Below are 14011 nucleotides of genomic sequence, written 5' to 3' on the forward strand. Positions count from 1 at the left end.
TAAGACCTGGAGGTCTGTATGAACAGAGTTTCAGCTGCCAAATCACTTCTAGGTGCTCTAATAATAGTTGAAAAGGACCCTCCCTGATGTCAAAGGGAACCTGTCCTAACACCCTAAAAGTAAAACTGTGCTGAGGGTGGTCATTAACATGTTTCACCAAAGCGTTTTCACACTTATTTTTCCTGATACAATATAAATGCTCATAGATTCATTCATTAAAACCTCTGTCAGTCTTGCCCACATAAAACGCTGGGCAAGACTGGCAGCAAGCTAAATAAACAACCGATCGAGATTTACAGTTGAATTTACCAACAGTGGAAAAAGAAGACCCAGCAATTTTAAATCTCGAACCAGTGGCAATGTGCCTGCACATGTTGCAACTCTCACATTTGAAAGTGCCCTCTACTCTGACACGAGTGTCCTTTTTTGTTTCTAATATCCTTTTGAGGTTATCATCCCTCCTGTATATAAAACTAGGCAAAGTACCAAACTTGGCTTGTAAGGCATCGTCGCAACAGAAAATACTCCAGTTCTTGACAAACACCTCCTTGATTAAGTGAATCTCAGCACTATAATTAGTGATGAAAGAAATAGAAGTGTCTACTTTCTTGTTGTCTACAAAGACTTCAGACATGACTGGGGGTGAATGTTCTAGCGGACAACTTGTGAACAAACTGCTTTGTAAAATAGGTTTATAAACACCGCCATACCTTTTAGTCTGGACCTCAGTAACCAGGTTGTGAATAAACTTATCTGGGTAACCTCTGTGTAGAAACAATCCCTTAATAAACTCACATTCTTCTAAAAAGGGTTCATCGTCTGTTACCATTCGAGCAGCGCGCACAAGTTGTCCCTTGACTACCCCTCTTTTTTGGTGCCCAGGGTGGGCACTAGTAAAGTGTAACATGGTGCTAGAATAGGAACTCTTACGAAATATTTTGGCCTTAAAGCTACCAGCAGAAATGTCTTTGTATAAGTCTACATCCAGATAAGAAATTCTAGAATCAGACTCTACAAATGTAAAATTCAAAAAAGACGTGCTGGAATTGAGATGGTCCATGAAAGTCCCCACATCATTAGTTGAACCTTCTGTCAATATAATGATGTTGTCCAAAAATCTGGTATAAAAATCGATTTTGAACTGACCGTTATGATTACCAACGACATATCTGTGTTCCCATTCAGCCATTTCGATGTTGGCAAAACTGGCCCCTACTGATGAGCCCATGGCTACACCAGTCTTCTGTAAATATATCTCTCCCCCAAATGTTACAAAGTTAAACTTCAAGATGACATCTAACAATTCCTGCACCAATCTGATTTCTACACTGCTAACGTTATGATGCAATAAACGGTCAGTGACCCAGTCGATCGCTGTAGCATGAGGTATAGACGTATAAAGGTCTTTTACGTCTATTGTCACAAATCTATGACCTCTCTTGAATTCTAAAGCACCCATGGCTTTTAAAAAAATCCCAAGAGTCTTTACAGATGTGTGTTTCCTTTTCAACGTATTTTTTCAGTATATTATCCACATATTTGGCTATTGGGTAAGTGATTGAACCCCTAGCCTTAACCAATAGCCTCATGGGAGGGTTGTGCACATCTTTATGGATCTCGGGTAATCTGAAAACTGTTGGAATCTTGGGAAACAAAACAGTCAAATATTTCAACACATCTTGTTCTATAACATTTTCTAAAAACAAATCATTCAAGAAAACATGGATGCACCTATACACTGCATTCAATTCGTTAATGCTAGACAGTGTATAAGCATCCTGCAATAACATGTGGGTAATACAGTTTTGATAATGACAAGTGTCCATTAGTACTAAACTACCCCTCTTGTCAGGTTTAAGAATCATGACAGGTAAACTTTTTAAAGTGTCCAACAAGTCAACTTCGTCATCAGTCAAGTTTTTGTTCGAAGTGTCCTACAACAGTTGACTAAGTTTCTAATTTCAGTTTCACACAAATGTTCAAATAAAAAAAGTAAAGGGTGGATAAGGGGGTTAAATGTACTTGGAACTCTCAAAGTTTTTTTGTCTGAAACAGTATTACCAAAAATTAACAATAAATTCAACTTACGTATAAACAACTTTAAATCAAGCAATGTGTGTGCTAGATTTAAATGTCTCCATGGAACAAAAGTGAGACCTTTTGAAAATAAATCAGACATCTCCACAGTGATTGTAAAACTCGAATAGTTATAAACAAAAAAATCTCCAAAACTGTTACCAATAATGTCAGGTTTTGTCCTTCTCATTACTTCTGAAAAGGCTTCTTGCTGTTGCTCCTGTGATAGCTCCTCGTGTTGTAAAACCTCTTATGGTTCTGTCCCCGGTTCGAGGAAAAAGACGGTGTAGAACAAGAAACCTCCTCATCCCTACCACCATCAGTCACTAAATTTTCTGCAGGAACAACATCCTCCACATCCTCTCCAGTGGCCGGCCTACTAGGTTTAGCTGTCTGCCTCATAACCCCATGAGTCAGGTTAACAGGAGTACCTAGACTGTCGCCAACACTCTGAGAATGGGGGGGGGGGGGGATATGCACTTTGTTTATTATATGCATCTATGTCTCTTTTCAGTTTTTTCATTTTCATCTCCATATTACGAGATATCTGTTGGTCTATGGTCAAAAAAAATTGTTTATACTCATAATTATACCTGTTAAAATCTACATGTGACTTAATATTGGTATCCACAATTTCAATTTCAACACTCAACTGGTCTATAAATTTCTGATAAAATTTGGCCATTAAGTCCATTAACTCATGTCCATGTCTATCAAACAAACAAATCAGCTCACTATGGAACTCTGAACCAGCTGTCAGTCCAGTGGGGTACTGCCAAGAGCGCAAGCCCTTTGGCACAACCCCCACTTTTTTACATTCATTAAAATAGGAAATCTCTAACTGAAGCTTCTTTACCTTTAAAGATTTGTGGTCCAAGGTCTTGAAAAAGTCCAATAAAGGAGCTTCTGATGTTCCTGTGTCAATAGACACAAACCTGTTCCTGTTCTCAAAAACTGGGAGTTGCTCATTCAACCAAGATGTAACATTCAGTGAGTCTCCAGTTCAGCTCAGAGATGAACTGGTCCTGGGACGTTCACTGGTAGGTCTAGGATGTACAGGAACCCTTGAAACAGTTGAGGTAGAACTTCCACTGTCCTCACGGTCATTCGACCCATCACTGGTGTCAGCAGTCACCTCACAAGCCGAACCAACTCCAAGAACGTCTTCCGCCAAATTGTCAGCATTTCCCTTGACTGCTACTAGCCCATCCAAACATTGGGAAAGCACATCAATCCTTTCATTAAGTTTTTTAACCATGTTAGTAAAATAAACCAGTGCAGAATTGTCCAAACAAGCACCTTCTTCCAATTCCATAAATGCTGGTTGAATGCTGCCGGTTGAAGCTACTGGCAATGGATGCAAAACAAACTAACTGAAGCAACAGAAGTTGGAACAAACTAAGATGAATGAAACAAAATCCACGTCAGCAGAACCAGCAGCAAAGAGTCCAATATTAAGTGTTTTATTAACATCCACTTTTCGTTCAAGAAAACTGAACTTCTTCAGACAAACATCAAAAGGTAACAAATGTAAAAAAAAACTCCTTAAATACACAATTAACAACACATGGTACATTTGAATGGACCAACCAACTGGTTAAAACTCGCTGACATCAATATGTGGGAAAAAGCTGATCTCTAATCTTCTTAAAGAGCTACTACATACAAAAGTCAGATCTTTACAGATTGTGTTTTGAAATCAAACAACTAACCAAAATGAAATAAAAAATTGTCAATGAAAATGTGTCTAAACAAAAAATGTTTAAAACCAAGAAAAACGAAACATAATAAATGGAACCAATTTAATAACTTAAAATAAGAAGTAAAACATAAAAAATAGTAAGACCTAGTAGGCCGGCCACTGGAGAGGATGTGGAGGATGTTGTTCCTACAGAAAATTTGTGACTGATGGTGGTAGGGATGAGGAGGTTTCTCGTTTTACACCGTCTTTTTCCTCAAACTGGGGACAGAACCATCAGAGGTTTTACAACACGAGGAGCTATCACAGGAACAACAGCAAGAAGCCTTTTCAGAAGTAATGAGAAGGACAAAACCTGACATTATTAGTAACAGTTTTGGAGATTTTTTTGTTTATAACTATTCGCGTTTTACAATCACTGTGGAAATGTCTGATTTATTTTCAAAAGGTCTCACTTTTGTTCCATGGAGACATTTTAATCTAGCACACACATTGCTTGATTTAAAGTTGTTTATACGCAAGTTGAATTTATTGTTAATTTTTGGTAATACTGTTTCAGACAAAAAAACTTTGAGAGTTACAAGTACATTTAACCCCCCTATTCACCCTTTACTTTTTTTATTTGAATATTTGTGTGAAACCGAAATTAGAAACTTAGTCAACTGTTGTAGGACACTTCCGAACAAAACTTGACTGATGACGAAGTTGACTTGATGGACACTTTAAAAAGTTTACCTGTCAGGATTCTTAAACCTGACAAGGGCGGTGGTTTAGTACTAATGGACACTTGTCATTATGAAAACTGTCTTACCCACATGTTATTGCAGGATGCTTATACACTGTCTAGCATTAACGAATTGAATGCAGCGTATAGGTGCATCCATGTTTTCTTGAATGATTTGTTTTTAGAAAATGTTATAGAACAAGATGTGTTGAAATATTTGACTGTTTTGTTTCCCAAGATTCCAACAGTTTTCGGATTACCCAAGATCCATAAAGATGTGCACAACCCTCCCATGAGGCTATTGGTTAATTAGGAGTTCAATCACTTACCCGATAGCCAGATACGTGGATAATATACTGAAAAAATACGTTGAAAAGGAAACACACATCTGTAAAGACTCTTGGGATTTTTTAAAAGCCATGGGTGCTTTAGAATTCAAGAGAGGTCATAGATTTGTGACAATAGACGTAAAAGACCTTTATACGTCTATCCCTCATGCTACAGTAATCGACTGAGTCACTGACCGTTTATTGCATCATAACGCTAGCAGTGTAGAAATTAGATTGGTGCAGGAATTGTTAGATGTCATCTTGAAGTTTAACTTTGTAACATTTGGGGGAGAGATATATTTACAGAAGACTGGTGTAGCCATGTGCTCACCAGTAGGGGCCAGTTTTGCCAACATCGTAATGGCTGAATGGGAACACAGATATGTCTTTGGTAATCGTAATGGTCAGTTCAAAATCGATTTTTATACCAGATTTTTGGATGGCATCTTTATATTGACAGAAGGTTCAACTAATGATGTGGGGACTTTCATGGACCATCTCAATTCCAGCACGTCTTTTTTGAATTTTACATTTGTAGAGTCTGATTCTAGAATTTCTTATCTGGATGTAGACTTATACAAAGACATTTCTGCTGGTAGCTTTAAGGCCAAAATATTTCGTAAGAGTTCCTATTCTAACACCATGTTACACTTCACTAGTGCCCACCCTGGGCACCAAAAAAGAGGGGTAGGCAAGGGGCAACTTGTGTGCGCTGTCCGAGTGGTAACAGACGATGAACCCTTTTTAGAAGAATGTGCGTTTATTAAGGGATTGTTTCTACACAGAGGTTACCCAGACAAGTTTATTCACGACCTGATTACTGAGGTCCAGACTAAAAGGTATGGGGGTGTTTATAAACCTATTTTACAAAGCAGTTTGTTCACAATTTGTCCACTAGAACATTCACCCCCAGTCATGTCTGAAGTCTTTGTAGACAACAAGAAAGTAGACACTTCTATTTCTTTCATCACTAATTATAGTGCTGAGATTCACTTAATCAAGGAGGTGTTTGTCAAGAACTGGAGTATTTTCTGTTGTGACGATGCCTTACAAGCCCTGTTTGGTACTTTGCCTAGTTTTATATACAGGAGGGGTGATAACCTCAAACGGATATTAGAAACAAAAAAGGACACTCGTGTCAGAATAGAGGGTACTTTCAAATGTGAGAGTTGCAACATGTGCAGGCACATTGCCACTGATTCGGGATTTAAAATTGCTGGGTCTTCTTTTTCCACTGTTGGTAGATTCAACTGTAAATCTCAATCGGTTGTTTATTTAGCTTGCTGTCAGTCTTGCCCAGCGTTTTATGTGGGCAAGACTGACAGAGGTTTTAATGAAAGAATCTATGAGCATTTATATTGTATCAGGAAAAATAAGTGTGAAAACGCTTTGGCGAAACATGTTAATGACCACCCTCAGCACAGTTTTATTTTTAGGGTGTTAGGACAGGTTCCCTTTGACATCATGGGGGGTCCTTTTCAGCTATTATTAGAGCGCATAGAAGTGATTTGGCAGCTGAAACTCTGTTCATACAGACCTCCAGGTCTTAATGACAGAGTAAGTTTAGCTTGCATTTTGAAACTCAGAAGTATGCAGAGGTAATTTTATTATTATTTTTTATTTTTATTTTCCATTTATGACTTACTATTTTTTATGTTTTACTTCTTATTTTAAGTTATTAAATTGGTTGCATTTATTATGTTTTGTTTTTCTTGGTTTTAAACATTTTATGTTTCGACACATTTTCATTGACAATTTTTTATTTCATTTTGATTAGTTGTTTGATTTCAAAACACAATCTGTAAAGATCTGATTTTTGTATGTTGTAGCTCTTTAAGAAGCTTTGAGATCAGCTTTTTCCCACATATTGATGTCAGCGAGTTTTAACCAGTTGGTTGGTCCATTCAAATGTACCATGTGTTGTTAATTGTGTGTTTAAGAAGTTTTTTTACATTTGTTACCTTTTGATGTTTCTCTGAAGAAGTTCAGTTTTCTTGAACGAAAAGTGAATGTTAATAAAGCACTTAATATTGGACTCTTTGCTGCTGGTTCTGCTGAAGTGTATTTTGTTTCATTCATCTTAGTTTGTTCCAACTTCTGTTGCTTCAGGATATTGACATAACTCACAGAATCTATGACTGCTCAGAGTTTGCAGGCATCAGCCAACATAGTCAGCCACAGACAGTCAGAATTTGCATTTATCATGGTTAAATAGATCCCAAGCAGTACAGGACTGAGCCCTGTTGAACACTGCTGCTTACAGATCAGCTATTGGAGGCAGATTTCCCTATTTTGGCCATGTGAGCCACCAATGAGCCACTTTGCGACCCCTATAATGATATTACTGTGGATGCCTAAGTGGGTGCTTTTGTCAATGATGCCTAAGTGGGGGACAGTGTCACATGGCTTGGCTACATCCAGGGGGTTGTATGCCCTGATGTCCCCTCACCCAGGTTCTTGGTCACTGGCTCAAACATATCCACCACATTTAACAGCTCAGATTTCCCTGTCAGACATCCAAACTGTGTACATTCAACTGGTTGTAGATCACATATATGTTTGCTGATTAGCTCCATGATGATTTGCCCCATGGGATTACATATATGGCTTCTCAGACAAATAGGGCTATTTTTGTAAGGGGATAACAATTGCCAATGTCCAGTCAGCTGGGATGCAGCGAGTGGTTACAGTATGATTTCAAGGAGTTCACAATGGTGTTAGTAATCCTTGGTGGATCATATGTAAGACTATACCTCTCAGGCTCTTAGAGCCAGAAATCTGGACAAAGCCATACATAAAAGTGAGACAAAGGCCCAAAAATAGGGGCAATTTTTAAATATTGCTCTAACAATCTTAGAAAGGTGATAGAATAGCAGGTTTTGCATTAGCATGAATTTTCTGAAGGGTATAAAGACTGAAACGCAAATGTCTGTCATTATTTTTTAACATCAATCTTTAATGATTTGCCACTTATTTGCCAGAAAACCACAATTTTATGAAAAATGGACCAAAAATATGAGGCAAAAATCTGGACATTCTGCGAAAATTTGTACACTTAAGAGGTATGTGTAAGATGCAGCCTAGGATGTTAACATGTCTAATAGATGATGTGCATCCCTAATAGATAGGACAGTTCTGACAAGCTGTGTAGATATGGAAGGAATGGGACAGGTTGTAGGAATGCCATGTGGCACATGTGGTGGGGACAGGGGAGTGAAGTTGACGTTGAACCTGTGGGACAACATGTTAGCTATGAGTATATAACCATTATATGTGGTATCATTAGGTACAAGTTCACCAAAATTCTGGGCCTGTCCTCTGAGGTTACACATGTGCACACTGTGCATTGTGGTTCTGCTGTGTGGGGGAGGCTGATTTTTTGTCACGTACTGTTTCTACATGATGTCACATAAACAATATGTGCTTGTTTTAGCTGAGGAGGTTGTGCCTCTATTTTTGGAGGCACTCTCACCCCAACTGTCACATAGCAGTGTCCACTTCTTATTGTACAGCCTGCTAATGGCAGTTGTCCACCATGCAGGTTTGCTGTGCTATGGGAAGCTCATGTTCCTCCTGTTAGGAACAGCCAGGTCTATGCACTTGTACTTCTATCTACATAATGCATGGGTGTAGAGCTCTGCATACTTGCCCATCCCATCTGAGGGGGGAGGTACAGTCATGCTGTCTAAACCATCCCATAGCAACCATCCCACTGCTTTATTGAAGTATATTTCTGTATTTTCTGCAAGGGGGGTTAAGTCTGATAGTTTTAATGAGACTGATCTGTGTTCAGATTTCACCTCGGAGGACCTTACAGTGGTGGGGTGCAGTGGTCACCCATATTAGGAAATACATGAAGCACTACGTTGCCTTCCCTTGTGGGGATGTCATACCACTGGTCCAGGGCATTGAAATTACAGGCATGGACTAACCTTTTGGCAAGTGAACTTCAGCATGACTAACCAACATAGTTGGTGGTTACTTAATGTCACCATGGTGTGCTGATATATCTTGATAGACACACATACATTCAAATAAGTACAATGCGTGCCTGGATTCATGGAGCTGCTCCTGTAGCTGGCAATGGTTTGATTAGTTCCCCTTCCAGCTGTGAATAGCACCTGCAGTGTCTCCAGGAAAGCATAGTGTTTCACTAAATCTGGATGTGTATCTATCCTTAATGAATATGTATACACTACCTGCATTATCTTGCACACTGTCAGTTTTAGGTCTGAACATGTGGAAGGCTGTGTCGTCTGGTATGGCTGTGGTACTGTTCACAGCTGTGAACCAGGTGTCTTTGACTGCACAAATGTCTGCATATTCCAGGGTGAGGACACCTTCCAAAGAGTGGGGGTTTAGTGTTGCCATTCCCAGCATGTAGCAGCATAACTGCAATGTTGTATGAAGATGGCGTTCTCATTGGAAAGTTTTTCCTCCAGATAGTGCCTGTAAGATGCACAGTTGGGGTGTCAGCACCCTTGGCCAGTACCCAAAATCCCAGGGGTGAAAGGTGAAGACCATCTCTGGCAAAGCATTCAGATCTGTTGATCAAGTCATCCCAGACAGACATGTAGTGGATCCCTTTACAATGACATCACACACTAAGGCAAGTATTGAAGTCCCTTATGTGCTGTGTGTATTGAGCCATCATCCTAGGTGAGACTCAAATGCAGCTGAAAGCTATGGGTATACCCGTGAGAGACACATAGTGTGTAAGCTCAGTCATGTGTCTGCATACATTCTGGTGATGTATGTTGCTAGTCGCGCACACCTGCAGAACAAGACAATTATAATTGGTGAAGGACAAATGTCTGTAATAGACACAGGAAATCTGTAGCTTGTAGTTGTGTTATCTCCAGAAAACCTGGTGACACTTATTAAGGGTATCACACCATGTCATGGATGAGGGATGCATGAGTAGGCTGCATGATGCTAATCTCCTTGTTAACCTGTTATACACCTATGACCCTATGGAGACATGCACCTATACTGCTGTGATGTCTATGGGTTTATTGTCACTGTGTATCCATAGGTGTTCCCTACAGAATCCTGAAACTGAACCATAAACAGGTCCGTGACACACCTTTCATTGTGTAAGTATACAGCCATTACAACATCATACAACATAAGGTACACAAAATCATGTGGCTTACTCATTACAAATGTCAGCATAGAGTATCTGTCAGTGACCAGTACAAGTGGCATGACAAAGCAACATTGGATTACACAATTATATATTAATTTATATAGTCACCCTGTGCATGAGACACATAGCTTCATTTCCCTGCATCAATGATGAAGATGACAGGAATGTGGCACAGGTATCATCACTTGCACAGGGTGTTGTGTGGGGGAGCAGGAGGCCTAGGCTGACCCAATAAGTTGAAAGCATGTGTGTGAGTCATGGAGGGAAGCAGGCAAGGTGGACCTTGGAAATGTTCTGTGTGGTCTGTAGGTGACCTGATTTTGACAGTGGTGTGTGAGTGTGTGTGTGTGTGTGTGTGTGTGCATGAATACAGTCAAGCTCAGTGCTAGCCCTATGTATCTCAGACAGCTGTAAACCATGCATGGTAGAGCTGACAGTACACCATCTCTGGTCCCAAACACAGAAACAGGCTCTGCCAGGAGATGCACTGACACCTCCATGACCAAGGTCAAAAGCAGTGCTAGTACCTGATGGTGACCGTTGTTTGATGAGACCATGTCCTCCACGTAGCATCCAGGACTATGAGCCCATGGCCTGTCACATCTTGGTTTGGACAGCAAACTCTCCTCTGGAGTGCTGGATGTACTGCTACTACAGAAGCATGATTGAGCATGGCCATGTGGACTCTCAGTAGATGTAGTTGCTGACCTACATCCATGGCTCAGATGCTCAACTCCAACCAGACATTCCATCACAGATGATGTGCATTCCAAGACAGATGTTCTGCGATCTGTCTCAGACCGCATTCTTTCCACTGCATCAGTGCACCAATCCAGGTATCACTAATGCAGTGGAGGCAGTCACAGATGTCAGACTGTGCTGCATACATAGCCCTGGGCATTCATCTGGAGTTCCTTTTGAAACTGCATGTGCCTCCATGATGGCCCAAAACATACGCCGAGTGACCCATGATGAGACACCTGTGACAGGTGGTGGAAGGACAGCAGACCCACTGTGAGCACCACTATCAATCTACCTGTATGGAACCTCACCAGCTCTCTGGCTATGGCCAGTGTCTACACTTACTGGAGCCATAGTTGTCACACATTCCTGTTCAATGCCCCCACCCTCTGACTGTCCAATATCTGTGGCCTTCTGGGATTGAGTATGTGTAGGCATACTGACTGTGTGCGGTGATAATGAGGGCAGAAGAGAGATGTAAACCTCTGGGACAGATTCAGCCCTTGAACCCCCCACCTGTGCCTCACTTTGGGCACTATCATCATCAGAGTCTGAAGAGACACTGACATCAGGTTGTGTAGGGGACAGAGACCAACCCCCTGGTCACCTATGTTAAGAAAGGGAAAAGCAGTGCATTAACTCATTCACTTCAATAGAGCTCAGGAAGTTTCCACTGTAACTTCCAATAGACAGAGCCTAAGCCTTTTGACAGAATCACATTATGTCTTCATAAACATTCAAACAGGTGCTCATGTCTCCAGAACCACAGGGATTATGAAAGAAGTATAAATGGCAAACTCCTCAGCACAAACTTTTTTATAGTGACAGTATTCTTTAGGTTCTAGGACTTAAACTGAATTTTATAAGTCACAGTAAATACAGTAACTATTACTTTTATAATATTTTGTAAACAACTTACAATATCTCGGCAGACACTCAAGTTACACATATACTGTCAGCAGCATTGTATTCATCTAGCTGAGAACTTTTTATTTCAGACTTAGGAGTTCTGTCTGTGTTACTTGGTTACTGAGATATTTAGAAAAATGTGAAAATTATATCTATATAAATTAATATCATAAAAACAACAGTTAATATATATTTACCTACACTAGATAGAGGCCATGTATTAATGCAGTTGAGTTTGCCATTATGTAAGCTTTAAGATGAAATCTTTTAAAACCTTGTATATAGCATGTTTTTGGAATTATTTATGCAAATATGAACAAGCGATATTTAACGCCTAGAGGCATTGGTAGGAGTAAACTGCAGATGCACCTGGAGGTGTCATGCAGATGTAATGAGTTAATACGTGTACTATTATGCTCTGCAGTACTATGTTGCAATATATGTAAAGTTGTATACACTGTTGTCATTATTACAGACCTGTTTAACCCCCAACCTCCTATAGTAGGACATGAGATTACTTTTCCCACAAACATCTTTACCCTGCAATCTCATCAGCAACAATGAAGTACACTGTTGACATTTCTGAAGATTCTGCACAGTTGACACATTTTGCAATCTGTAATGTCCTGACAATACTGTCACCTCTTTCAGTGTAATCACACTTACAAAGCATAGGTATGACTAATGTGTGTACAGTCAGAAAATATCTGTACAGTTGGTAATCATGCTGACAGTACAGCAATCCAGAAAGCAGGCCTGGGATGAAATTTTAGGGAATACATTGCAGAAATCTGTGTCTGTAACAAAACAGCATTGTGCTTAGCAGGAGCAGGACCACAGCCTTGTCCAATTCCTGAGGGACCTGTGAAAAGTTGAGCGAGAAGTAATGTAAACACTGCATGTTGCACTATAAGAGGATAATATATCCATATATCTCGCAATTACAGTAGTTACTATGTTAATTGATATATTGGTCACAATTTGAGCACGATATTCAAACTGCAATTAAACTCCACCCATAGAACAAGCACCTGACACCCACATAAAAGTATCTACACCCTGACACACTGAATGCTACAGTATTCCAATGCTGATCCAGCTAAGTCTACCTGGATGCTCCTTTGCTGTGGAAACTGTGGCACCCACATCCATGATATATATGGTGTGATGGATGCCTGGGAGCTGTTGTGTGTTCCTAGGTTTACCAGGTATTCCTGAGTGGCTGAGAGTGATTGCTCTGCTGGATTTCCCTCCACCAGTGACACCAAGATCCCTGGCAACATCTACTACTCTTCTGCATGCAACATTAATCATATCCATGGCACGGTGTCAAACCTGCTTAAATGTACTGCTCTGCTGACCTATGGTGTTCACATCATGCACAAGGTCAGCCCAAAGTGCTGCCTGTTGTTCCCTGTTGTACTTCCACCTGGTCAGTAGGAATTCATGGTGTTGACAGAGGCCTGTCAGGATGGTATCATTCTCATCATCCATAGAAGGGGCACTTTGTCTGGCATACATGTTTCCTGAAAGACAACAAAATGGGAAGACATGTCTGGGTCACATACGTGGAAGTACACTATATAGAGATACAGCAAGAACAGAATGGCTGGCATTATCCACTGCTTGATCACATGTGTCATATTCCACAGTGTGCAAACATACTAACCATGTGGATACAACTCAGATACTAGCAATAGACAGCTATTCATGTGTGTGCCCTGAAAGATACTGCTATATGATCACACACTCAACACTGGAGTCCATTGCAGTGTGTCTCCTAGGGGCAACTCCCCTGATAATATGTCAAAACGACACTGCCAAATGAATAGCAGTGTGGTATTACAACCACTATACAGGGACATTCCCACGAGACGAGTGTGCCACATTGACAAAGAAATATTCCACTGTTGATGTACTGTACATTCTCTGCAGGTGTAACAAATCTGGAGATTAAGGACATGTCATCATTACAGTTCCCCTATGTATATTCACACATATACTTCATTTTGTAAATAAAAAGGTTACACACCTAATAGAGTATGATAAGCCTCCTACAGACTGATTCCCATAGCCAGCTGTTTGCCTTTTTAACATGGTTCTCATTACCATGTGACTGGCTCTTAATCAGTCTGTGGTTCTGAAATGCTAATTGCAGCCAACACAGCTGATTTGCACTATAATCAGCCAATGATGTGCAACCACTGAACAAGATATAAGGCCTTCATGTAGATTAGAAGCCCTTTCTGATATGTTGTGCTGGACATTCTTGGGGTCAAGTTACTACATTATTGCAGAATGCATGTTTGTAGCAGCTACTTTTTCATACAGATGTGTATGCTATAGGCTGCAGCTGAGGCTGCAGACAGTAGGCATAGGCAGAG

Source organism: Protopterus annectens, chromosome 4.part1 (genome assembly GCF_019279795.1).
Source record: "Protopterus annectens isolate FY-2018-M chromosome 4.part1, PAN1.0, whole genome shotgun sequence".
NCBI lineage: Eukaryota > Metazoa > Chordata > Ceratodontiformes > Protopteridae > Protopterus > Protopterus annectens.